Raw genomic sequence first — 27099 nt, forward strand, 5'->3', positions numbered from 1 at the left:
CGTTCACTAATTAAACACAAGCATGAATTTGGGCATTTTGTTGACTCCCATGCCCTGGACCTTATTTTTGTCTCAGAAACCTGGGCTGATGAAACCTTAGGGCCAGATCTAGTGATAGCTATCCCACCAGGGTTTGCATTAGCCAGGAAGGACCGATTGGACAAAAAGGGAAGAGGTCTAGCAATAATCTATAGAGATCATTTGAAAGCATCTTTTAGAGGTATTCCTACAGATACAGAAGCCGAGGTGCTTTCTTTTAAGATAGCAGCCTGTCACGTGTACTCATTCAATGGGTTGCTAGTGTATAGGCCACCTGGATCCAGAACCAACTTCATGCAAACTATGGGCCAGCTCCTGGAATATAAAGTAAACTCACAAGATTTCACCGTTCTAGGCGACTTTAATTTCCATCTAGATAACCTTTCTGATAAAGACTCTCAGGCCCTGATGGACCCGGGACAGGTGCAGGCCCAGAGCATATTGTAGTAGGGTCCACTCATACAGCTGGAAGCCTCTTAGACGCCGTCTTTACAGATTGTCCCCTCTTGAGATATAATAACAACTTACAACTTCACTGGTCCGACCATTTTGCAGTGATGCTAACTCTCACTCTGCCTCATTCAACGGGCTATAAGCACGTTCCAGCAGATAGCCATAAAAGCTACTTGTGGCAGCGTATAGATAAAACTGAATTTTCTACTCATTTGAGTCAGAACAAACCCTGCCTCTCCAGCGACCCAGAAGCAGCTTCTTTACAACATCATAGCTGGATTACAGCAGCAGCACATGCCACCATTCCCCAGAGAGCTGGGAAAACTAGCAGGACCGCACCCACTTAACCTTGGTTCTCTGAAGAACTAAGGCTATCAAGAAGACTCTGTCGTAGTCAAGAAAGATGCTGGCGCAAACACTACAATCCCAGGGATAAGGAAATATATAAGACAAGACTGGCACAATATAAAGAACTGATTAAGAAAACTAAAATCAGCTATTTTTCAGAAATAATAGAAGGAGCAAAGAACAATTCCAAAGAGCTTTTCACAACAGTTTTGAAACTTAGCCATTTGCAGGAGTCTAGTCAAAGCACAATAGACCAAGCTCTTTACGACAGTCTGGCATCCTCCTTTTGTGATAAAGTTTCTTCCATTTATAACACCTTCACCTTACGCTCTGTAAATGCCCAGAGTGCTCTGGCTCCATTACCAGATACTGTAAATCTATTCTCAGACTTGTCCATTCCATATCCTGAACTCGATCCGTCCCGTTTTTTAAACTTTACATCGATCTCTTATGAACAAACCTCAAAACTTCTTTTAGCCACTAAATCTGAAACCCCTTTGGATCCATGTCCACCTAGAGTAATTCATATGCTAGTGGAGACAGTTGCATGCCCACTCATGGAGGTTCTTAACACCGCTATTGAAACTGGGACCTTCCCCATGATGTGGCAAAGAACTTGAATTTTACCTCTGTTAAAATCAAACTTGGATACAACAGACGCAGGAAATTATCCCCCTATCTCCCATCTACCTCTACCAGCAAAAATTCTAGAGAAACATATGAATCATGAATTAGTTGCTTTTATTGAGAACAATCATGATCTGGACTCCACCCAGTATGGTTTCAGAGCCCAGCAAAGTACTGAACTGGCCTTAATCACCGCAACTGAGGAAATTAGATTGACGGTTGACAAAGGAGGTTCAGCAGCTTTGATATTGCTAGACTTGTCAGCTGCCTTTGATACGGTAGATCATGGTATTTTGATATATCGGCTTCAAGAAGTAGGGGTAGCAGGCCCAGCTCTGGCACTCCTCAGGTCAATTCTGCTTTATTGTGAACAATTTGTTGATGCAGGAGGTTTTAAATCAAAATGTTTCAGGCTCCCATGCGGGGTGCCCAGGGCTCATCCTTGAGCCCCACCCTTTTCAACATTTATGTCGCTCCTCTGGCGCATATGATTAAAACTGATGATTTTGAATTGGTATCATACGCAGACGACACCCAGATTATCGTATCGATTTCGAGCAAAAACCATGATACTGACACAGATACATGTGTCAGTGAATGGATGGCCGAGAACTGCCTGAAGTTGAACTCAAATAAAACAGAGGTTCTACTTTTTGGTAGAGATACATCATTCTGGTCCTCAAAAGGGTGGCCATCAGAGTTGGGGACTGTTCCCACTCCAGTCAGCAAGGCCAAAAATCTTGGTACCACCCTATATTTTTCCCATCATGTAAAAATGCTTACTGTATCTAACTACTACACTCTGAAAATCTTGAGGAAAATTCCTACATTTATACCGGCAAAACTGCAGAAAACAGTGGTGACAGCTTTAGTGTTGTCGAAATTTGATTATTGCAATGGGCTACTAGTTGGAGCAAACAAAACAATAGTGGCAAAACTGCAGGTACTCCAGAATTCTACAGCTAGATTGCTTTTTGGACTATCTAAATATTCATCAGGTAAACATGCTCTTAACACCCTGCATTAGCTATATATGGAGAAGGTTCAAGGCATTATGCATTGCCTTTAAGGCATTACAGAATTCAGGCCCTACATACCTGATAAAGCGTTTCCAATGGCATACCCCAGCATGTACACTTCGGTCGGCTTCATTGAAGTTGGTGACAGAGCCAACCTCCGGTCTCCAGAGATGGGGGGGTAAAAGCTTCATTAGTATTACAACTAGATGGTGGAACAAGCTACCTTTTCAATTAAAGAATTTTTCTGATCCACTGTCCTTTAGGAAAGCACTCAAGACATGGCTTTATACTCTATAATCTTATTCAAGGACAGGAAATCTAACATCTCCTAGGTGTTCTGTGTGCCAATTCTGCAAGCGCCTAGACGCTCGGTGGTAGTGCGCTATATAAATATATAAATAAATAAAAAAATTTGATTCATTTTCCATTGTTCCATGCTCTCACGTATTCTTCTAACCTTGATGTCAGAAACAACACATTGTGTAAATATTTACGAAAACAGCTAAAGGTTTATGTGTTTGTTTAGAATGGCTTTCATACAAATGAAAGTAAGTCATTTTAAACATAACACATGCTGGTATTAGGTTTGTATCCTGCAGGGATACGTTCATAAGAGATTGGAAGGGGAGAGATTGTCATTTTTGAAGCTGTCTGCATCACATTTTATTAATTCAACCTATAAGCATAATTTCATGAGCCCTCAATATTTTGTTTCTGTGACCTTGTTCTTTGCTCACTGAATATTTATTTCTGCCATTTGTTTCAATTTCTTAATGTTAACTATGGGGACCTTTTTGCTACATGTCTCAGCTACAAATTGTCTTTTCAAACTTGAACGAAGGGCATGTATATTACAAAAGCAGGATGCAAGAAAACGTTAGTATATTACTAATCGTTTTTTCTAATCTCATCTCTCTAGTGTGGCAGTTGAAGGTCATGATCTGATGCAGACATTTCTTAAGGATTAACCTGAATGAAACTGGCGGAAAGTAGAAGAAACAAAGACAAAGTTATCCTGAGTCAACTCTCTGAGGTAGAAATACATCTGTTTCACAGCAGCTGTCACAGTTTACTCAATTTTGGCTTTACATGCCACAATTAATTTGTGTTTTGAGTTGTATATTTTAAACTTTGGAAACAAGTACAATAAATGAGATAACTGCATTTCTAATAGAGATGTTCCAGCTATTTTCTAGTGTTCTATTGCAGGATTATAACTAGAATGATAGATGGGTAAATGTGAGTTACGTGGGTGTTTTTCACAGAAGGGCTCTGAGTGAGATCAAATAGACAACGGGAGTGAAGTTCGAAGTGAAAAACATCCTTGTTAATCACAGTTCGTCACCTATAATACTATGTTACATATGGCCTCCAAAATCATCTGCCCCTGCTTTTAACTGCTAGGCAGTGGTAAAGGAGTCATGGGGGTCCATATGTCATATGGCCTCTCCTTCCTGTTCCAAATGTTAAAAAAATACCTTAGATGCCATCCTTAACCAAAACCCTTCACCTCCCTTGCCTTTCTTCCCCCTCCTGCAGCTGTGCTTTCTGCTTTCAGTGCAAGTAGGCAAGCAGTGCTGTGCTGACAGGGTCTCAGAGAGCCTTGCCAGCCTGGCCTAGAAGGTCTTTATGTTGCAGCAACAGTGAGTAATGAGATTTTATATCAACTGTTGCTATGTCATAGCATATATTTACCACATTTAGAATCCGGTGTAAAAGATAGAGGCTCCTCATGGAACCCATTAATAACAGAAGGAATATAGACTTCACTTGTAATGCCTGTGGGTGTGCCACACACTCTTTTCACTGAAACAAGAGAGAGTACAGGAGGTGAACACACTTTCCATACCTTCATGTTGGAAATGAAAACATAAATAGACCCAGACTCATATGATGCACCATTATTTTAGCAGGAAATAAACAACATTTCCGTCTCCCAATCATTTTCTTAAAGTTATGTTAATGATTATTAATTCCAATGCCGTAGAAACTTTATTCACTCTCACTGCATTACAAAAGTTTGGTTTTGTATGATAATAAGAAAACAATTACTGTAATCTTATACGTACCTGCCTTCACACAAAAAAGTGATTCTTCGAGATGACACAATAGTTCTTAATATGTATTGTGAAGTGTGTTGTGAAATAGTAATAAAGAAGATAAGTGAATAACTGTGATTCAGTTTCACTTGTCATCAATCATATAAGAAGGACCGAAAGGACCAAAGCGAAAAGATGTTATTTTATTGAAATCAAAGATAGCATTCAGCCACAGCTTTCTCAAGTTTGAACATCTACACATGCAGACATAGCCCACTCAAGGACCATCAGCATTTCATTTAAAAACAGCGATGGAAAATCCCAATCTGCAGTCATGAGTTTTTCTATGGGAGAAAGGAATTGAGAAAAATTGAAAGAACCACTACATCTGCAGTTTGAAAGACACAGCATCACTTGCATTCCGAAGAAACAGAACTGTCATTTGCAGTCTCAGGGAGAGGAACAATGAGTCATGCTACATCCCTTTGTGTAGCCTCTAGATGAAGAACAATGTGTCAATGTATGGATGTGATGGGTGATATTTAACCTTTTTAAGGTAAGCACGTTTATTCTTGAAACTACTCTGTCAGTCCTAGAAGTAACATGAGTTATAATAGGATGTATGTTGTGCTTTGTAACATAAAAATGCAAAGGTCCGGGTCTCAGCATGCAGTGGACCTGCAGTCAAGAAGCTGCAGACTAGGGGGGGATATGGGGGCTCGCTGACAGTGCCGGTCGTGAGGTCCTGGATCTCCAGGCAGTGGCGTCTCTAAACTAATGTGTGCTCGCAACAATACTGCGCTGATGTCCCTTGGTATTGTGACACTTACCATCTTACAGGCTTACAGTTTTTTTTTCTTCCCCCTCAGTGTTTCTGGTCCACGGTGAGTTGAGGGCTCAAAGCAGGGCTCCATCTGCGCTGAAGGGAGACGGTCAGCGCTGTGGTGCGGGACTGTGGGTGGAGGCAGTGTCGGGGCTTAGTAGGGATCGGCAAGCCTTGGTGCGCATATGCTTCAGGGGCATTCTGGAAAACATTGAAGTAGGCGGAGAGTCATTGTCCCATCCTCAGATGCTTGTAGGGATGCTAAGGGAGATTGCTGAAGCAAAGAAAGTTAGGGGGCTGCATTTGATTGCTGCAAGAGGTGGGGTAGAAATCCACGAGAATCCTCTAACTCCCCTGAAACAAGAAAAAGACAGAAGGTAAAAAGCAAGGTCTATATGGGTGTAAATTTGATTTGAGAGGCTTGGAGAAGAGTGCCAGTCATCCTCCAAATGTTAGATATTCCTTAAGAAATAAGCAAGTCTTGGCTGAAAATACTCCGTCTATCTCTGCTCGAGTGAAACCTATCTTGGTGTCTGCCTACTGTAGACAAAGTGAGAGCTAGGAGGAAATATATACAGCAGACAAAAATCTTTTCTCTAAGGTTTCCCTTACAGCCCCTTCAAACTTATCTAGAAATTGATCTGTGGGACTAACTAGTCCCAAGAAATGTGATGGGGCGGAAACATGAGAACCAAAGAATGAATTAAAATAACTCCCACTTTATGTTCCTTTTTTAATATTCAGTTAAAAAAGGAAGAGGATTGCTCCCTCCTAATCCCTCAGCCACTTCAAATTGACAGTTTAGGTCATGTTAAACAGAGTAACAACATTGCTAGCACTATCAGCATAGGGGAGGCAGTGGGAAGCAGAGAGACACGAGAGATCTTTAATCGATTCCTAGTACTAACCCAAGATATAGCTAAGGATATCACATCTATAGGGTCCCCATTTACAGAGTTCCAGTTTGCAGTCACAGGAACATGATTGCCAGGCAGGTGTAGAAAGTCTTCTCTTAATACTAATAGAAGAAGTGAGAGGGAAATTTGTAACCTCAATGAAAAATCGGGAAAAGATTCAGGAGACCTGTGAAGCTTTAGAAGCTAAAATGAATACTCTGATGGACAGAGTCACCATTATGGAAGCCTCTTTGGAGGAGCTTAATGTAGAGGTGGAAGCCAATCATGAGGAAATACAAAACTTAAAAATGGGTGAAAAAGATTTGCGTGATAACATTGAATGCCTTGATATCAATGCAAGAAGGAACAATATCAGAGTTCTGAACATTCCTGAAGGACCAGAGGGGGAAAACATCAAACGTCTTGTGGTTAGCTTAGTAATAGAATTCATCCTCGGCATAGACTCCTCTGTCCTGGAAGAGGATATACATAGAGTCCATTGTGACCCATTTAAGAAATGAGTAGATTGAAAGAATCCAAGAAAAATATTGATTAATTTTAAAGAACTATTCCATCAAAGAAAACATTCTGACTGAAGCCCTTACAGCTGGTAGCTTCTATAAAGGGGAATGGTCCTTCTGCATTAGATCAGACATTTCCAGACCATGCAGGGAAGACAATGGAAGTTAGGAAAATACATTCAAGAGCTCAGATCACTGGGAGCCACTGCGCAGATGTGTTTTCCTGCCACTTTAAAAATCACGTGGAACAACAAAACCCAAAGCAAGTGAGAATCCTAGTGGAGCAGTTGCCTGAGGAAAAGAGAGTTCAAACTGGTTAAGTCTTTTAGATGTACTCAATGGGTGGAGGTAGGGTTGTCTCGGAGTCGGAAGGGTGGGTCACTGAACCATCAGGAGTTTTGTAGAATATTTAAGCTGTGGGTAGGGAGCATGTCATGGGCAATTTTAAAAAACTCAACCCTCATTTGTAGATTTACAATATAAAGGATTGTTCTGGAGCTCATACGGGAACAATCCAGGTCTCTACCTTTAGGTTAATATTGCTGGTTCGGTAACAGGAGAAGAATCCTTGAGTATCTGAGACTTGTGGACAGTGAAGTCATCATTTTGCAGGAAACTCACCTATGAAGAGCAGAGTGGGAGGATATAATGAAAAAAACAAAAAAGGGTTCATCAATATGTCTGTGCTAATCAGACATATTGTGTTAAGAAGATGTCAATTTTATTCAGGAAGCCCATCAAGGGTTTGATGGGGGTTTGATAAGAGACCCAAAGGGCCTAACATAGATGATCCTGCTCCTCTTCAAGCTCTATATAACCAACTTCTAAAGATTAAACTCTCCAAATATTAGGAACAGACTCTAACATATTATTAGATCCTGTCCTAGAAAAATCCACCATAAGACGCACTGCCAACTCACCTAAAATGAGAGTCTTATTAAAAAAATAATGGACGATATAGGCCTTGTTGATATATAGAGGTAGAAGGGTGGCAAAGGACAAAGGTTTTCTTTCCACAACGAGAAATATGGACACCTCTCCAGTATCAATTCCTATTTAGTAGACAGTAAAATAAGCCTTAATACTAAAAAAGTAGAACATATTCCAGAACAATTGTCTGATCATTCAGCATTTAGTCTACTGCTGATGTTAGAAAAATTCCTGCCTGTCGAAGAAGGACTGTGAATCGAGTACTCCTGTTAAATTACCAGATAAGAGATCAGTTGACAAAAGAGACAAGAATATTCTTCCAGTTAAACTGAGGTTCATTTCACTGCATATATTCTGGGATACATATAAGGCCTTCTTTGGGGGGAGATTAATTTTCCTAACTGCAATTCAGTGTAAATAAAATAAAAAATAAAGCTATGGAATCTTGAATCTGCAATACAGTGGATTTTAGGAGAGGCAGATCCACTCATAATGCTCAAGATCTGGTAGAAATATAGTGAAAGATTAAGGGGCCTATTTACAAGCCCAGTACGCTGCCGGTGCATTACTTTTAATATGAAAAAAAGTGACGTACCAGAGGTGCAAGAGGCTCGTAAATAAACCCCAAAGAGTGTAAGGGTTGATCGTGAAAATGAGTTAGAGACAAATTACAGGAAAAATGGGAAGCTAATAAATTGTCTCACTATGAATATGAAGAGGGGTTTGGCAAGTTACTGGCCTGGAAAACAATAGTAGAGCAGAGGAGAAATATTGTTAAGATCAAACAAAATGAGGATACTGGTAAAATATGTATAGAAGATTTGGAAATAGAACAGCCCCTTCTGCATTTCTTTCAAAAGTTGTATATAGAAGATCTAGTTGTAACAGAATAGCAGATTATGAATTGTCTCAGTAGAATAGCCACTCCAGTTACACAAATAGATTAAAAGGAAGAAATGAATGCAGAAATTAGTATCAAGGAGGTATCCAATGCAATCAGGAGATTAAAAAGAGGAAAGACAGCTGGCCCAGATAGCCTACCAAATGAGCTATATACCACCTTGAAAGAGGAGTTGATCCTTACTTTACCAGAAGTACTGAATGAGGCCTGTGTAAAAGGGTAAGATTCACCGTGCTCTTGGGTTGAGGCCATCATTACTATAATCCTAAAACCAAACAGGGACCCCAAGTTATGCAAGTCTTATAGGCCGGTCTCCTTACTGAACTCTGACTATAGGATCTATACACAGATGTTAGCTAAGTAGCTGGAAAAGGCGATCAGACCTCTAATATATGAAGATCAAAAAAGTTTTGTTAAGGGGAGGCAACTCTATGAACTGATGAATTACCTGATTGAAGCAATAGACTTGGCAACTAAAGATAAAATCCCCTTGGCGGTGCTCACTTTTGATGCTGCCAAAGCCTTCAATAGGGTAAGCTGGCCCTTCCTCCATTGTGTGATCAAACAGCACAACTTACAAGATTTCTTTTCAAGAGCTGTTGGGTCCCTCTATAAAAAGTTATTTGCCAAGATATTAGTGAGTGGCAATCTTACTATGCAGATAAACATCAGAAGAAGGTCTCGCCAGGGTTGCCTGCTGACACCTTTGCTCTTTAATATATAGATATTGAGCCTTTAGCAAGAAGAATTAGGGCAAATCAAAACTACGGGTGGGAGAAAAAAGTGGCCTTGTACACAGAGGATTCAAAGTTGTATACAAGAGATCTACCTGGATCACTGCTAATGATCCTAAGCACCTTGAAAGACTTTGGAAAGGTCTCTGGTTACCTGGTCAATAGGCAAAAGACAGCAATTATGGAATGGAACATCCACTAAAATAGTCTGCTTGTAAAAAAGGAAATAAGATACCTAAGAGTTCAGATAGTGGAAGAGCTAGACAAAATGGTTCAAGTAAATTTTAATAAAGTAGTCACAGGAACCAGAAAACTATTAAAGGTAAGGAGAAGCCTCTCGCTTTCCTTCCTAGGGTGAACAAACATCCTAAACATGACAATGCTCCCATAACGTACATTAATTTTTAACGCAATACGGTTAGAATTTAAGCCGGAGTGGTGTAAGTAGTTGGAGGGAGCAGCTGAGTAGTTTCATATTGTCCTCAAATGGAGTGAGTATAGCATGGAAGAAATGTTGTAGAAAGAATATGGGGGTATTGCAAATAAAGATTTTTATCAATACTGTAGGGCTTTCTGAGTAAAGAACATAAGATCCTTATTTTTAGATAACTCTGCCTTTACCCCATTGTTTAAAGCTATGACGAAAAGATAGCTTATGGAAGAAGAGTATTTTCTCTTTAAATGTGGACACCTGAAGTACTGAAAAAAGTTAGTTTGAAGATACTGGAGGTCGCATGCAAGCTCTGGTATCAAGTCAGATGGTCATGAGGAATTCCTTACTACAGTAGTTCCGCACCAATGTGGAACTCCACGGGACCCATGAATGTCTTCAAGACAAGTTGTCAACCCCTCTGATGGAAAGGGCAGTAAATAAATGGGGTCATTTAATAGAGGGCAATTCTCTGATCTCTTGAGAGTCCCTGTCAGAATTTATTGAGTTTAATCTGTTCAAATGTAAGTAATATCCGCTGGCAAGTTGGGCACGGTGTTTCGGAAAAGACGGGAAAGGGACTAGCATCTCCGAATATAAACTACAAGGAAGATCACCCTAAAGCATAGAAGTATCAAAGTGGTATCAAAGTTGTTCTGGATGTTAGTAAAAGCTAGAGAAGAAGATTTTATCCTGCTGACAGAGATCTGGGGGAGGGATCTGCCAACACTGGACGTGAAAACCTTATGGTAAGTATCGGTGTCTACTCCTTGGTTGGCTACTAAATCCGCACCTCTTAGGAAAAACATCTTTTCACAGTGCACAGGGCATATTGGATGCCAAAAAGCTGTAGATTATGGGATGACAAGAGGCGAAGAAGTGCCTAAAGTGTTTTGGCAGTGCCCTCTGATCCAGATCTATGACAAGAAGTAGGTAAGGCGCTCACAGAGGTAAAGGGTCAAGAAGTTAAGGTAAGCCTAGCACTGGTGATTTGTGGGTTCACAGATGGTGGAGGGCTACATATAAAATTGCATGGAAACTAAAATCCTTACTTCGTGTATTAATTTTGGTGACATAATGAGAAATATGTCTGAAGTGGATGCCTCCTTTCCTCCACAACATCACAGGAATGGCTAGCACCAGTTCAAAGGATACATAGTCTAGATCGCAGTAGTTCCCCCAACCAAGAGGACAACGTTTTGGGAGGTATGGGAAAAGTGGCATAAATTGCTGCAGAATAATAAGTGAGTTTAATGGTTTGATCTATCAATAGAGAATAGGGAATGCAAGCAATAAACCTTATAAGGGGAGCTGGTTTGAGGGACATACAAAGAGCTTCCACAACATAAGGTGTGCTCATTAGGCTCTCAAGCTCATTCTGATGAGTGGCATGACCCTTTTTTCCCTTCTCCTTTTATGGTGAGAAGTGGGAGGCTTTCGTTCTGTCGCTCCATATTGAGCCCAGCTTGCCCTCTGATTGCACAAATAAGGACAAAAAAAAGAAAAAGGAGGCCAAAGCCTGAAAGGCATGGAATATTTTTTAGTGCAAGTCCTGATGGTAGGGTACTTTAGTTCTAGTCCTGCTTACAGGGTCATGCCAGTGGCGGCTCCTCCTCAAAGGCAGAAGAGCATTGCCCACTACTTTTTTGCAGTGAAAGACAGAGAAAATAAAATGCTAATGACTCGCGTTTTTATCATTTTATTTCCTCCGAAACTGGGGGCTCAATGAAGTGTGCTGGAAGAGTTGTAACAAATTGAGATAGAATTATGGGAGTGGCAATCGTAATGTATTAGTCAAAATCAAATTTGAGAACTTGTCCAAACACCATGAGAGAATTGTAATATGGCACTGTCTTCTACGATGGTAAACTAATTGCCAATGATACCCACCATTATTCACCCCATTTGAAAACATTCCTGCAACTACCTATTTAGTGCTAATATTATAAAGAGAAAAATTAGTGCTCAAGTGTTCCTATTAGAGCAAGTGCTTAAGTAGGGAGTAGCAATGCTCTTACCTGATAGCTCCACCACAGATAGGGTGGACCTGCGTCTGGCCACCTGCAGCAACATAACATAATCTGGTGCCACATTTACTCAACAAGGAGAAGGACTGCCACTGTCATGTAGAGGGAGGGAAAGGAATTGCATGCTTATAGGGTCTAGAGTAAGCCTTCAGTAGCCACAGTTCGATAATCCATTACAGAATGGATGGATTAGATACAGCCATGGAGAAAAATAAACACCTGAAGCCACAAGGAGAGTAGACACAGTAACTGTATTCTTGGGGGCCAAGCATAAAATGCTAAAATTGTAGAGAAAAGGTATCTGCCACAGGTACAAGGACAGCTATATCTCATCCATATTCAAGACCAAATTCTAAATGACAAACTACTTGCTAATAAACAGTTTGGAGCTCACACTGTAACTCAGCCTCTAGAAATAAATAAAGTTAATGGACTTCCAATGTTTCTTAAAGTTTGAAGTTCCTAAATAAAACTGATTCAATTATTCAAACATAACTATTTATCCATTTGGCAAATTAATCATAAATTCGATGTCGCATGTGAAAATATTCAAAATATTTTGAAATGTATAAAAATGTCTTAGAGCTTTGCTCATATTTCTGTCTTTTAATTATTCTTATTTATGAGATTGAGTTGATATTTTAATCTAAATAGAAATTATTTGACTGTTTTAAGTGTTCTAAAACTGAAAGTAGTTGTGAAATTACTACTGCTTTTATACAGCCTGATATTTTTTATCTTCAAACCTTATAATGGCATTTTTATCAAACTCATGACAGAATATTAAAAATAGTTGTTAAATCATCAAGCATTGTTGGATAGAAGAAACAAGATCTACTTTGCAAATCCACCAGTAATTGCCTTTAAACCTTATTGTAACAAAACTTACCTTGCTAGTGCAATGTATCCTTCTTACAAGGGCCAACCAACAGTATGTTAGGACTGATGGATTATATACACATTTTTCTATCTGACAAGTGTATGCCTTCTCTAGCACAAAATAATAATAAAATGTGCATTTGGGCTTTTAACTGTGATGCTGCTCTTACATGCTACTCTACGTTTCAAATACTATTACTTCTTTAATGATCAGTATGTATGAAGATGTAAATAGCTAAGTATGATGAATTTCTGTGTTCATTGATTTTATGGGAAATTCCTATTCAAATCGGTATGGAGTAACCATATATAATAAACTTCAATTTGTCTATAGCAGAGCACACATATTGTCCAAGGTTTATGTTGTATCATGGGCTACTTGAATATGTGTTGTCAGCATCATTATGGAATAAGAAGAATCTCACGTTCTGTCTTCCATTTTAACAGCATTTTATAGTTTATTTGTCAGGTCTTGTCATTTACGATGATGATTTGCATCATTCCTTAGTTGATGACTCTGATTATTCAAATACATTTTTGTTATTTTTTCTTTATCTCAAATTAATAAGATGTAAAGAACTCCTCATCAGTGAATTTATATACTGTGTGAGTGAAATAACTAGAGGATTGACAACATATATATGCCTTATGCAAAACCTTGTATTGAAGTGTATTGTTGATCTTAGCTATCCAGAATATATCCACTCAGGTAGATTCGGATACAAAGAGTATAATTAATGCTGTGTTCTGCCAAGGAAGAGTTTCCAACACCTAAAACATGCAATAATGTCTCCGTTATTGAAGATCTATAGGATTCAGCAAACTTCAGATCTCCATTTAATCTGATCTTTATCAGCAGAGTCATATACATATTTGACTATTGCAAGAATTTGTGGAAAGAAGTAACACTCTCCTGGAAGGCAATCAAGCCTCAGAATGTGAAGAGGAACTGAGATGTAGTTTTGAGGTTTGAGTTGAATAGTTAGTGTGTGTATTTACTTCTAGAGTCAAGAAGAGGCCACCAAGTGGCAGAAATCTTGATGGGAAAGATATTTCACTTTAATGGTTGGTGTGTATTTGTCAGGTGTGAAGTCCTATCCATGGCAATGCTAACAGGGAGTGGCAATTAATACCATGACTGTGGAGAGAAGATTAGGTGTATTGTCTATCATTTTTAAGTAAGTTTGGTGACTTATTCAGTCTCTATAAGTGTGTTTTTGGAGGATGATTTGACTCTATAAAACTTTCTAAATAAGATAGCAATGAGGCTAGATATATCTTTGAATAAACAATTACAATGTCAGTCATTATAAATGACATCATTGCGGAATTGACCATAGGTCGGGGGTTCCACCCACCGAATTACATTGCGCACGCTGCAACGCCAAATCGGCGATGCGGCGTGCAATGTAATTTGTTTTATTTATTTATTTCTTTACTCAACTCCGTTTGGCCCAATTCTGGAGTTTACTACCCCCCATCTCGCCCCTCCCCCACCCCGCCGCTCCGCAGCACTCCATCGATGACCCGCCACTGCTCGAGAGTCTAGGAAAGATTCTGAAGGCCATGAGAGTACATTCTGAGATGTACGGGTAAGGTGCAGAGAGAGAAGTTTACATAATTAACACAGGAGAACATTGCAAAGAAGTGAAAATGCCCAAGCACGTTCCACGTTTTTCATAATGCGACTCACTATATCTCTAAGCAATGGCCTCCAGGCATTGGCTGATACAGTGCACATTATAGTGAGTATTGGCTTTGATGTGCTCTTTTTAAATGTGTCTTTGAAAATTGAGGATAATATGAAATATAATAAATTGATTTAGCTGGAGCGTGGCATTGAATATCAAAATCAGCCCATTGCTTCAACTTTGCAGCATGCGGCGCTCCAAAATTGAAATGGCAAGACTCCGATGTAGAAGCACACCTGGGCACAAGGAATGGCTTGCATCAATTATCTGAAAGCTAAATGAGCTTCAAATATTTCCAACTGTGCATTTTATAGTCGCAGTTATTAAGGATACTTCCTGGCCTAGGCTCACTTGCGTTTAGAAATATGGTCTCCAGGTGCAATCCACAGCACACTCCGAGTTGTATAAAACAATGGCTTTGAAAAGTCAGAAAAGCAATGTTTGTACTTTGAGTCAATGCTACCATTGATTTAATTCAGTTCAAGAACAAATGTATTAGATGCAGACTTAAGAGCTACATAACCTTATGTCTTCCACCACATCTAAGAAATGTGATGCAAGTAGAGGAGAACGTTTGCTGCTAGAAGATATCCATTGGTAGAGAAGGTATCAGGAGTGCAGCTATCAATGGTGTAGAAGTTGTGGTGGCACCGGGGGCTCAGGGATTTGAGTAACCTACTGTACCCCAGTTAGTGTCTGACTTTTTACTACCAAATGAGGTACCAGGGACTCAATTTCCCTGTTTACATTAGGGTCTACTGCTCCCTTTCTATGCCAAGGGTAAGTCCATAAGTGCCTAATTCTGTATAATTCTGAATGATTACTCATTTTTTCCACAAAATATATGGTAAATATCATTCCACTGTTGTTCCAAATGAATCTAAATGTATATAGCATAGAGTACAGGTGTCATTCATATACTGCATATACTACTATGAGGGAGACCTGTGCTTTGATGAGCATTGTGTAATCTAATTCAGCACACTTCATGCATGGTTGGTTGGAAAACATGTTCTCATGGGTTTACTGATTACCCTCCCATCTCCTCCAGTTTCCTATTTTGAGTGTTCTGCCATTAGGGGTCCAGGGCACAATTTATAAAGATATCTGCACACCCAATTAGATTCTGTGTGTGCATGCACACATGTCCGAAATCTGAATTTACAGTCATAAATTGATTTACAACATGTGAGAATGCACGTTTGGTGTAATTTTACATGTTCTCAAATCCACCAAGGGATACAGGTGAACATTCACCAAGCCACAGTTTTATGGGACACTAACAGTCTTTTGGCAGGTACTTTTCCACCCCGGATACAGTCAGAGATTTACTCCTATCAAGTTCAGATGAAAATGTCTATGAAGGGTGGGAAAAGAAGGGGAAACCCCAAAGAAGTGATGAAGGTATGAGAAAAAGGGGACCTTCACAGGAAAAAAAAAATCCTACTTGAGAGAAAATGTTCTAGAGCATGTCAGGCCTTTTTCCAGCTGATTCAATCAAGCATTATCAAAGGGGGTTGCCCTGGTTTTTAACTAGCCAGGACACTTGTTCTTCAGTCTATGATGAAAGGCAGGCCTTATAAGCACACATGACTCTCTGGATAGTTGGGTGATCACTGTCGTGAAATTGGGGCATCTCACTACTTGGGGTCCCTGGAGGCTCCACGTGAGTGTCACTTCACTCGGAAAGGATCAGCTTAGATGATCATGATGAAGGGTCCAGACAGTGCACCACTTATCTCACCTGCAGACGTAGCAGTATTGTTTGAAGCAGCCTTTTTACAATCGCTGAAAAGAGGCAGAGAAGAGACCTTAGGGATTGGTCTGCACCTATGAACATCGTGCGCTGGCAGGGTGCTTCAATAAACGCAAAGTCGGCAGCTTGACAGGCCAGGCATAGAGGGACTGTTGACTGATTGCAGGATGTTCCGGTTGGCCTCAATGTTGCAGGAACAATATTTTAAACTGTAAGTTCTTAACTGAAATTGTCGCTTTGAGACACTAAAAAATCCTAACCAGTGCTGTCTTGAGATTGTTAAAAAATAGAACTTTGGTTTGGGCAGGAATCAATCTGATGGGAATGTTATCATGACAAAGCAGACCATAAGGAAAAAGAAACACTGTTTTGTGCAATGCTAAACTGTATTTTGTCAAGCAAAACACTTGCATTTGGCTTAAAGACAGAAAGATTGTTATTATAGATTGTTTACTCCTGAGAACAATCTAAGCTTCTCACAAAAACAAGTTATAAAAGAGCTAAAAATCTAGAAATTGCATGGAATAGTGCTTTTCATAAATCTGTTCATCTTGATTTGAAAATACGTTTATTTAATAAACTCCTATGCATATTGGCAGTCTGTATTTTTTATACCAGATAGTTAGTTCCAATAATAATACATATGTTGTAAATACTGAAGGACCTATCTGTCAAAACGTTTCCTTTTGTATTATTTCATATTTCCTTTTGGGTTCTGTAAAATAATTATAATCAACAATTAATGATACCAGAGACTATAGCTGTAACAGAATTGGAAGAAATAACAATTCTAAATTAATACTTGTTTATTCAAGCAATTTAGGCAGTTATCATGCCAGTTGCTGCCATCATTTTAGGGTGTGAGCATATTTATATGTATACAGGGTATGCTGTTCCTAATGAAGTATGAGTGTCTCTGTAGATCAATGACTGTTCTGCAGGGTATGAGTGGGGCGTGGCCCTGCAGGAGTCAGATGATCTCACACACCTGGATAGGTGTCATGCTCCATCATTTGCTCCTGGTTGGGCCAGCACTCCAATGCCTGATGGGCACCCTTAATGGGGGCTCTTTGCTGGAGATCTTGTCTGCCGTTTGGTAAATTGCAGGTGGGGGGGGCTTGAGGAGTAGACTGCTGTTAATGTGTGAAAGTGTGAAGTTGAAAATAGTAAAAGAGGCACTTATCAGGGCAAACTTTAATGAGCAAGTTCTCTTACCTGTATTACAAATGTGTGATGCTAGCTATTTGACTTTAGTTATCCTAGATAGCTATAGGTCAACATGTTTCTAGCTTTTGTGTAGTCATAACAATGATCTAGTAGCTATTCCTCAGGACTGATATCAACCTAATCTATTTTGTGATTGGAGTTTTAATGTATAGGTTAATTGAATTGCTTCCAATCACACATACCTTAGTTTCGGTATTGATTTTTAATTTATTTAGTAATGGGCTGTAGTTCAAAGACATATAGTAAACAGTAAAATTACAATTAAACACTGCCAAGTCATTATTTTCAATGTTAATGAGAATTCACAAATTGTGAATCACATGCTTATTTTGTTGCACCAAACACATGCTTTGTTATTTGCACCAAGCGCATGCTTTACCTGTACAGATGCTTTACCTGTACAGATAAAAACACCACAAGACGAACACAACATATATTTGTCAATTGTCAATTGTCCCTTTTTGATTTAGAATAGACAATCGTCTGATTATCCACCAGGTCCTCTGTGCCTTACTTACAGTTTGGTCACGACCGGCTCTCTGGACGACCTACCCTCGTGTGCCGACTCAGAAGTTTTGGTGCGCAGGTTGGTTTGAAGTATTTAATCTGTTGCTGAAAGATTGACAGAGAACAGGTGTTGCCGGTGTAGGGCACGCCATCCTTCTAAATGCTAGAGCTGGTATTTGAGTTTGACTGGAGTGCTTTAGTCTGTTTTTTATCTTATTTGGGAGGAAACATGCAAGACTAAGTGGTGGCCATCTTATCGCTGTAATTAAACCTATTGTCAATATACATACTTGGGCTTCATATTCTTATTTTTAATCATTAAAAATGGGGGGTTTTGGAACAATGTTCACATTGTGAACGTCTAAATCGTGCCCAACGGTGATTAAAATTGGGAACACTTTCTGCTGGTCTTAGAGAAAGGGTGGTCAATTCAGTTAGATCATCATTACTGAGGTGTTCAAATGAACAGCACGCTTGGTCACCCTCAGTATAAAAATGTTATAAATGATATAGCTATTAAACACTTTTATGTTTGGGTTGATAGCAGATTTGCATAGTTTCTTAAGTGTTACAGACCCCCTGAACTTTGAACCTGTATGTGCTTGTGGCTAATCTTCGGAACAATCGAATATGGGTATTTTATTGTTCCACAGGTATTATACAGCTCCGCAACAAAAGTTATTAATCATATCTTAAAAAAACGAGGAGGTTGAGAACACAGATCTTATTAAATGTTTAACATTGTCTACTGCGCGTGTCTGCTATGCGGTCTGAAATGTCCTTGTGCCCTAACAACTACTAAAATATCCTTATCATTTTTTTTAGCAATCAGCAAGGCTCTTATTCCAATAACCTCCCTTCTACCTGTATTTTATTAGCTTTCCAGTCATTCTCAGCATGGTTGGAAATGATTGGAATCTATAATATTTACTGCCCTCTGCAACAGTTTTTTGATCTTCCATTTCCTCCTCTTGTACAGACCCATAGAAGGTAAGATAATGTCTGAAGAAATCTTAATTTTTCTTTTTTCAGCCGTTGTAGCCTTCTCCTTCACAACTGGTCAGCTTCAAATATTCAGAAGAAGTGCAGAAGAGAGTAGAGTAGCTGAGAAATTGTCAGATTCACAGCCCCACTGGCGTTCCATGCAAAGGGCAAGGAACATGGTGCCAGTGAAACAGGGATGGGGTCCAGGTAGCAAAAAGAGCCCTGCATAGTGCACCCTTCTGCCGCCTGCTGAGTTTCCCTTTGCATCCTTCAGCTAAGCATCATCATTCGACCCACCTGTGGCCTCTGTCCACCCACTAGCCTCCACTTCAAACAGATCTCAGCTATATCCCCCAGTCAGAGACACTGTTGAGAAGGGTCCGGAGTTGAATATAAATATCTCACTTTATGACCTCTACAAGTAAATTTGAGGAGAGTACAAGCCTCTCCACATCTGTCCAGGGAACCAGATCTTCTTCAGTGCGCAGCCAATGATGCTGCCTCTCCCCTAAATGTTCCAGGCTCAGTGGGTTCCCAACTATTAGGTGCCCCTCCTTCACACCAGCGGGTGGAAGAGTGGAATCGGGGCTGAGAGCTTCGAGGAAGCGTGGCCATTTGTAGAATAATATATAGAAATGCCTTTTTCCTACTTACTTTAACACAACGTTACCATTGCTGTGATGTTTTGAACAATTTCAACTATCAAAAGCTTATTTTCTTTTCCTCTTTGAATATATCTGCTTCCTAAAAGAAAGTTTGTAAGTACAAAGGGATCATTGCCAAAACATCTATAGGGGAGGGGATATTCAAATCATCTGTCCTACTCTGGCTTCCCCCTCCCCCTCTGACTGTGGTTGCCCTGCTTGGATCTGCACGATGACTCGGGGTGGGAAGGGTGACCACAGACCGAACATGCATGCCTAAATCTACAGGTGCCAGGGGCCCTTGTGCAGGAGCGCTTATTGAAATCCCAGCACACCCCTTTTCTCTCCGCCCCCCCCTACCCCTACCCGGGACCTCACTCCCCTGGGCCGACCGAAAGGGATGTTGGGGTCTGGTGGAGTACCCCCTGCCCGCCCCGATGGGCTGGGGTGGGGCTGCGTTCCCTGAGAACTGCTTATGCCAAGACACAGAGTCAACCCTGTCCCATGCCAGCGATGCGTCAAATTATTTAGCCTTTCTGAAATTGACATCATACTCCTTCCAGGCATCCCCTGGGTACTGTTCACTCCACCCCACAATCCTACTCTGGTAGCAAGCTAATGGCGCCTGCACATTGGGAGGCCGTTCGGCCATGATGGTCGTGAATACTGCGAAAGCCCTAACCCAGTTGAGCAAAGTTTCCTCCACCCTAAATCTAGAACACTCTGCCCTCCATTCATTCGGAAGCATCCACTCCTTCTGTATCTTTGCACGTTCCATTTCCCTGTTATCAAGTATTAATGAAAATATGTAAATATATTTTCCCGCCCATATCATTTCTTTCGTTGCTTGGGACACATGTTGTGCCAAATTCTCACTCCTGGAGGGTATTGACCCGTCCCCCAAAAGAGGCAGCGCCAATTCCTTACCATTGTCGGCCACCCGGGCCGGTTGACCACCATCTGCGTTCGGTTGGGCGGGGCTGGAACCTGTAAGTAAAGAAGATGAGGGAACCGCAGTACTGCCGGCCGCCGCTGCCGCTTTAATCCTTTCTACCAGCTGTGCTGCATCCGCAGCATGATCCGATGAAGCAGGTAACACGCCCCCTTTTTGCAGCCAAGGCAGTAAAGCCGCTATTTGGGATACCAATTCGGCAGGGACCGCGTCTGGGTTACCCGCTGGGACCGGGGGCGCCCCAGGGGGGATGGCCGGTGGCACTGGTGTGGCAGGCAACGGAGTGACTGGTGGCACGGACGGGGAAGGAGGCCCCGCAGGAAGGGGCGCCGGCGGTATGGCAGGAGCCGGTGCAGCAGGCGCCGGAACTACCAGCACAGGTATCAGAGGTACCTGAACCGTGGGTGGAGTCGAAACCGGAACTACCGGGGCTGGGGCACTCTGCCTGGGCTTCTTGGCCTTAGACTTGCGAGGTGGGCTAACGAAATCCCCCCTTGACAAGGGTGCCTTTCGCTGCCGCGTGGGCCTGCCTGAAGGACCTGGGAGATCAGCAAACCTTTCATTCATGCGGGCCTCCAGTTCATCCACTTTCCCCAACCTCCTATTAATACAGTTCATCGCCCGCATCATGGCCTGCATCATAACCTCCATCCTGGACCCTCCTGTGCTACCCTTCGACCCCGACATGACTGCGTACCCCTATACTCCTAATATTCGAACACAGGCTCAAGTGCGCTTCTTACCTTCACCAGATGGAGGATGTACAGGGGGCTGTAAGCACCATGCAACCGCAACGCCCCGGCTTATCCGGTTTGTCAGGGGTGAGTAAACTCTAACGTAGACCCACCCGGCGGCTACAAGAAGCAATGCAATGCGAGCCCCCCGTTCTCCTCTTACCGTTCCAATCCTGCGCACTCCCAGCCGGAATTGGACTTGTGACCACCACTGACGTTCACCCCTCAGCGTCTCCTACCCGAAAATGCAGGGAAGCAGTTGAAAACTCAAAAAAAAAAAAATCCAAACAGTGGTAGTATCACCGCCTTCCTAGTATGAAACAACAAAAGGTGAGTAATAAATGCGCAAAGCTCATACAAATGGGCGACCCGGGACACCCTTCGCGCATCAGCAGCTGGAAAAAAACTAACGAACCAGCAACATCGCCGCTAAAGTATCCTCCTGCTGGTATTTAGACAAAATGCAAAGGTATGTACAACGCTCAATGCCGAAATCTGGCCACAGAGCTGGCTCACCGCATACAGAGACACTCCCCCACCCCCACACGCGATGGCACTCGGTTACTGCTGAGTCACGCTACGGCCCCCAATATGCGTGCGTTAGAGAGAAACTTATGGGTAATGCCAATCTTTGCTTTGTTAGGCACGGGGAGATTAAGTGATTTGCTCAGAATCACAGGATGTTCGGTTTTCTTGCCCAGTTAACTATAGCATCCGAGCATTCAGAAAGGCGCCCGGTGCGCAGGGACAAAGCCGCTCGCTCTCTCACCCCCACGCGTCGAAGACTTGAAATTGCCAAAAGCCTAGGCGTCCGACCGCCACAAAAAGGGCCGCACACACCCCGCACCAGCCCCCGACACCTCACCTCAATGCAATGGGGCTACACCTCAGAATCACAGGATCAAAACCAGCCGCCCGCCGTAGTCCACAAAAAGGCAGCAAGCTCCGCAGCCCCGGTCCCGCACTCTCCTGCTTGCTCCCAACGCATGGAAACAGCCTCCAGCCGCGTCACCGCCGAGAAGTCCGAGTTCACCACGCCTGGATGCGGACCTGGAAAACAAAGGAAAAAATAAGAAGCCCCGAGCCCAGGGCACGTCCTGTGTGGGGGAGCGACCAAGGACCAAGAGGGTCACCTGGGCGCTCCCCGCTTCTTTAATCCTCAGTAACCCGCCCCCCCCCCCCCGACCCGGATGTCGATGAGCGACATCCGGGTCAAGGGAGGGTGGCGACCAATCGGTGGCAGGGCGCGCCCCAAAGGACACGCCCCACCCCCGAGAGGTCCCGGAGGTAAGGACGGTCGCCGCACCGCCATGCGGGCGGGGGGGCCAAGAGCCCCCCCTTTTCATCATCATTCGACCCACCTGTGGCCTCTGACCACCCACTAGCCTCCACTTCAAACAGATCTCAGCTATATCCCCCAGTCAGAGACACTGTTGAGAAGGGTCCGGAGTTGAATATAAATATCTCACTTTATGACCTCTACAAGTAAATTTGAGGAGAGTACAAGCCTCTCCACATCTGTCCAGGGAACCAGATCTTCTTCAGTGCGCAGCCAATGATGCTGCCTCTCCCCTAAATGTTCCAGGCTCAGTGGGTTCCCAACTATTAGGTGCCCCTCCTTCACACCAGCGGGTGGAAGAGTGGAATCGGGCCTGAGAGCTTCGAAGAAGCGTGGCCATTTTTAGAATAATATATAGAAATGCCTTTTTCCTACTTACTTTAACACAACGTTACCATTGCTGTGATGTTTTGAACAATTTCAACTATTGAAAGCTTATTTTCTTTTCCTCTTTGAATATATCTGCTTCCTAAAAGAAAGTTTCTAAGTACAAGTTAAGCTGAATTAAGGACACAGTAATTCCCATGCATGCTCTTTGGTAAATAAAACACACCGACACATACACTCACAGTGATTTACAGTGGAGGAAATGCGTCCTCACACCTGCGTCTAGCTTCAGTGGGCTGTGAAAAGCATGCAACCGATCACATCTCATTTTCGGCGTCCCAGCACAATTTAAAATCCTGTTTATGTGCGTCGGGGAATTGAGGACAGGAGTGCCCAAGTGAGATCAATAGACGCCCCCTCGGGGTGCGTGGCAGCCTGCAGTATCATCAATGCGAAAAGCTGAAATGGCCCCCGCCAAGTCAAGCCATGTTCATTGTTACCTGGGGAAAGTCCCGCGGAGCGCGAGCCTCGGAGACTCGCTGTCCATTTCTGTCTCAATTGTCACCAAAGGAACGCGCGCGCGCTTTTTTTTTCAGAGAAACGAAAAATGAAAGCCTCGATTTCCCTTTGAGGCTATAACACTGATAGTCAATTATCTTTTCAATAATGCCAGTGAAATTGCGAGAGATGAATGTTTATAACTAAATGTATGTACTTCAAAGGGAACCGAAGGAAGTGATAAGAAACATCTCGGTTTCATTAGAGCTGCCGTACAGTGTGTTAAATAAACCCCAAAAGCAGTGTTTCCTTTCGGAATTAAATGGATATTGGCAATTTTCTACGCATATAGGTCTGCAGGGCAACAGCAGGACGCTATCGCATCTTTGCAGTTGATATACACGGGCTGCGAATCTTCGGCTGAGCCAGGATAGAAGGGATGCGGGAGGCAGGGCATTTTCCATTTTAATTATTGTATAGAGCATAGGAACTGAGGTCTGGTTAGCGCATTCTCCTACAGGATTAAGGAACACCAGCTTTATTTAATTGGACTGTAAAAATTACAGATGTAATTGTAATAACAGGGGACCATTCCTGAAAGAGGAGTATTCCCTGGTTTCCCCTACTTTCCAGGTGTTTTCATGTTTAGTCTGCCGATCATTTTATCCTGTCACTTTAGTTGTCTGGTAATGTCGGGGTTCATTTGACATTTTCCTCTCATTTGTCTTTCTATCAGATGCAACAAACTTCAGTTGCAACGCCCTTCCATTAGGGGGGTGCCATTGACATTTCCAACAGACACTGAACCCGTGATTCGATGGAGATTAGATCCTCTGGGAGAGTCCGTATGCGAGTGTATGTAGTTCTTTAAATTAAGTTTGAAAGTGGAGATGCTCTCTGGACACATCCTGGGAAGTGTTGTCTATTTCATCTGGTACAATCGTCTGATTATCCACCAGGGCTGTTGTAAATACTGTGACACCATTTGATATTTCGCCGGTATATTCCATGGCAATTTAATGCAGTGCTGTGTAAATGCAATTGCATAAGCATGCAATATTTGTAGTATGCAATTTGAGTCACTTATATCAATTTTGTTTTTTAAGCACACATTGATTTTCTTGGAAATCTGCAGTGATCGCAGTTTTCCGGCAGTGTTTTGATATCCTTTGCAAATTCTTCCTTTTTCCGGGCTTAGCCTTTTATGGATGTATAAATATAGTAAGTAAGGAATTGCACATGATTTAATATGCCACAAAAGTGCTGCTTCATTGCACCTTAAAGACAAAAGTCCACAACCACCAGACCAGCCCCGCATCCCTACCATTTTTCTTTTGCACCTTCAAGCCCCTCATCCTTTTATTTTTAGCTACAGATTGTAGTGTTTGGGAACCTGAGAGACCCATGAAACTATGAATCTGGAGCTCGTCAGGAACTCCACTGGTGTGTCCAGAGATTGTGGATAACCTACATTGGTCTACCCACTCTGTACTTTAAAGAGGTAGCCCCTCCCAGCCCCCCTCATAGAGAATCAAATTGATGGAACACATTATAGGTGTAGGGGTGCAGCCTTCACACCCGGTAAGGATGCTTTTTGACATCCAGTGGTCTAGGGCACATGAGAATGCTTCACAATTCTTTTTATTTTTAAGTTGAATTATTTGCAAACATGACGTGTAGCTTTTGCAATTATGCTTAAGGATGTGCATACCTGTGCACAAGGGGGACACATTATAATAATTATTGCTTCATCTGTTCCTAACTCCATTCCCAAAAATCACCAGGACGAGGAAAACTCCGTTCCAAACTTGTTAGTTTAATTTTTTAACTTTAAGGAATTTACTAACAGTGAACTGCCTGCTAAATGAAGGCACTGGAAATGTGATCTGAAACGTCCTTCCACATTATTGCACACCTGTTTGGAAACACACCTATGTGGACTATACTTGTGTTGGAGCCACCAGAAATTAGAACTGAGGGTGGTCCCTTTCTTCTTGGGTACAAGGTAGCATGAAGGTCAGCAGAGGCTCTGCTGGCCTGTCAAGCTGCCGACTTTGCGTTTATTGAAGCACCCTGCCAGCGCACGATGTTCATAGGTGCAGACCAATCCCTAAGGTCTCTTCTCTGCCTCTTTTCAGAGATTGTAAAAATGCTGCTTCAAAAAATACTGCTACGTCTGAAGGTGAGATAAGTGGTGCACTGTCTGGACCCTTCATCATGATCATCTAAGCTCATCCTCTCCGAGTGAAGTGACACTCACGTGGAGCCTCCAGGGACCCCAAGTAGTGAGATGCCCCAATTTCACGACAGTGATCACCCAACTATCCAGAGAGTCATGTGTGCTTATAAGGCCTGCCTTTCATCATAGACTGAAGAACAAGTGTCCTGGCTAGTTAAAAACCAGGGCAACCCCCTTTGATAATGCTTGATTGAATCAGCTGGAAAAAGGCCTGACATGCTCTAGAACATTTTCTCTCAAGTAGGAATTTTTTTTTCCTGTTAAGGACCCCTTTTTCTCATACCTTCATCACTTCTTTGGGGTTTCCCCTTCTTTTCCCACCCTTCATAGACATTTTCATCTGAACTTGATAGGAGTAAATCTCTGACTGTATCCGGGGTGGAAAAGTACCTGCCAAAAGACTGTTAGTGTCCCATAAAACTGTGGCTTGGTGAATGTTCACCTGTATCCCTTGGTGGATTTGAGAACATGTAAAATTACACCAAACGTGCATTCTCACATGTTGTAAATCAATTTATGACTGTAAATTCAGATTTCGGACATAAGTGTGCATGCACACACAGAATCTAATTGGGTGTGCAGATATCTTTATAAATTGTGCCCTAGACCCCTAATGGCAGAACACTCAAAATAGGAAACTGGAGGAGATGGGAGGGTAATCAGTAAACCCATGAGAACATGTTTTCCAACCAACCATGCATGAAGTGTGCTGAATTAGATTACACAATGCTCATCAAAGCACAGGTCTCCCTCATAGTAGTATATGCAGTATATGAATGACACCTGTAATGTCCAGGGCAGAGCAACTGTACACTTCTCATGTCACCACATTTGGCCATTTTTGAGACTTTGTTATTTATGTTAGCAGTCAAATATCACCTGGGGCGGAATAACATATACGGCACACTTTCCCTGTTTGCACCACTGTGCACCTTTAAATAGGTGTGCCGTTCACAAGCAGGAAAAGCATAACATATTACAGTGAATGTGTTGCCCCCAGGGCAGCTGCGAACTTGTGCTACTCTCAGGGCAGCGCATTCAAGTGAAATACAGAGCAACTGCTTTAAAGCTGCTCCATGTTTCACTGTGCAGGCTGCAACCCATCTGCACTTTGAAGAGGAGAGAGCGACCCGCTTGCAGGTGGGTAAAGTGAGTAACTGCACCCACCTGCAGGGGGATGTCTGGAGGGTGCAGGGGACCAATTTCACCCCCTCCAGAGGGCTGCCATCAGGAAACGCACTGACAGTGCACCACCCTTTTGTGGCACACTTCAGTGCCTCCTGACAGCTTCTTCACCTTTGTGCCTGTGTACATAATATGGCACTGGTGCAGAGGTAAAGAGATTTCCTAATTTTCATGGGACCACAGCCCCATGCAAATGAAGAAAAGCCCTCTTGAGATAGCACTGGTGCTACAAGTGCGCCAGTGCTATCTGTATTACAGAAGGGGCTGCACAAGCATCTCCAGCCCCTTCTTTAATACCAAAGTGCCCCAGGGGTGCACAAAGCGAGCACCTGGAGCGGAGTAAATGCACA

At 42.3% G+C, this 27099-nt stretch overlaps 1 protein-coding gene across 2 annotated transcripts in view; it reads left to right on the top strand.

The window, feature by feature from the left end:
- The window catches only part of SGCZ (sarcoglycan zeta), a 4297431-nt gene that overhangs the window by 1642650 nt on the left and 2627682 nt on the right, over window positions 1-27099 (top strand). For both annotated transcript variants that reach the window (XM_085642032.1, XM_085642033.1), the window contains exon 5: window positions 3406-3519. The gene's annotated coding sequence lies outside the window, so the exon portion shown is untranslated. The remainder of the gene's footprint in view (window positions 1-3405; window positions 3520-27099) is intronic.

Source organism: Triturus cristatus, chromosome 2_2 (genome assembly GCF_964204655.1).
Source record: "Triturus cristatus chromosome 2_2, aTriCri1.1, whole genome shotgun sequence".
NCBI classification, from domain to species: domain Eukaryota; kingdom Metazoa; phylum Chordata; class Amphibia; order Caudata; family Salamandridae; genus Triturus; species Triturus cristatus.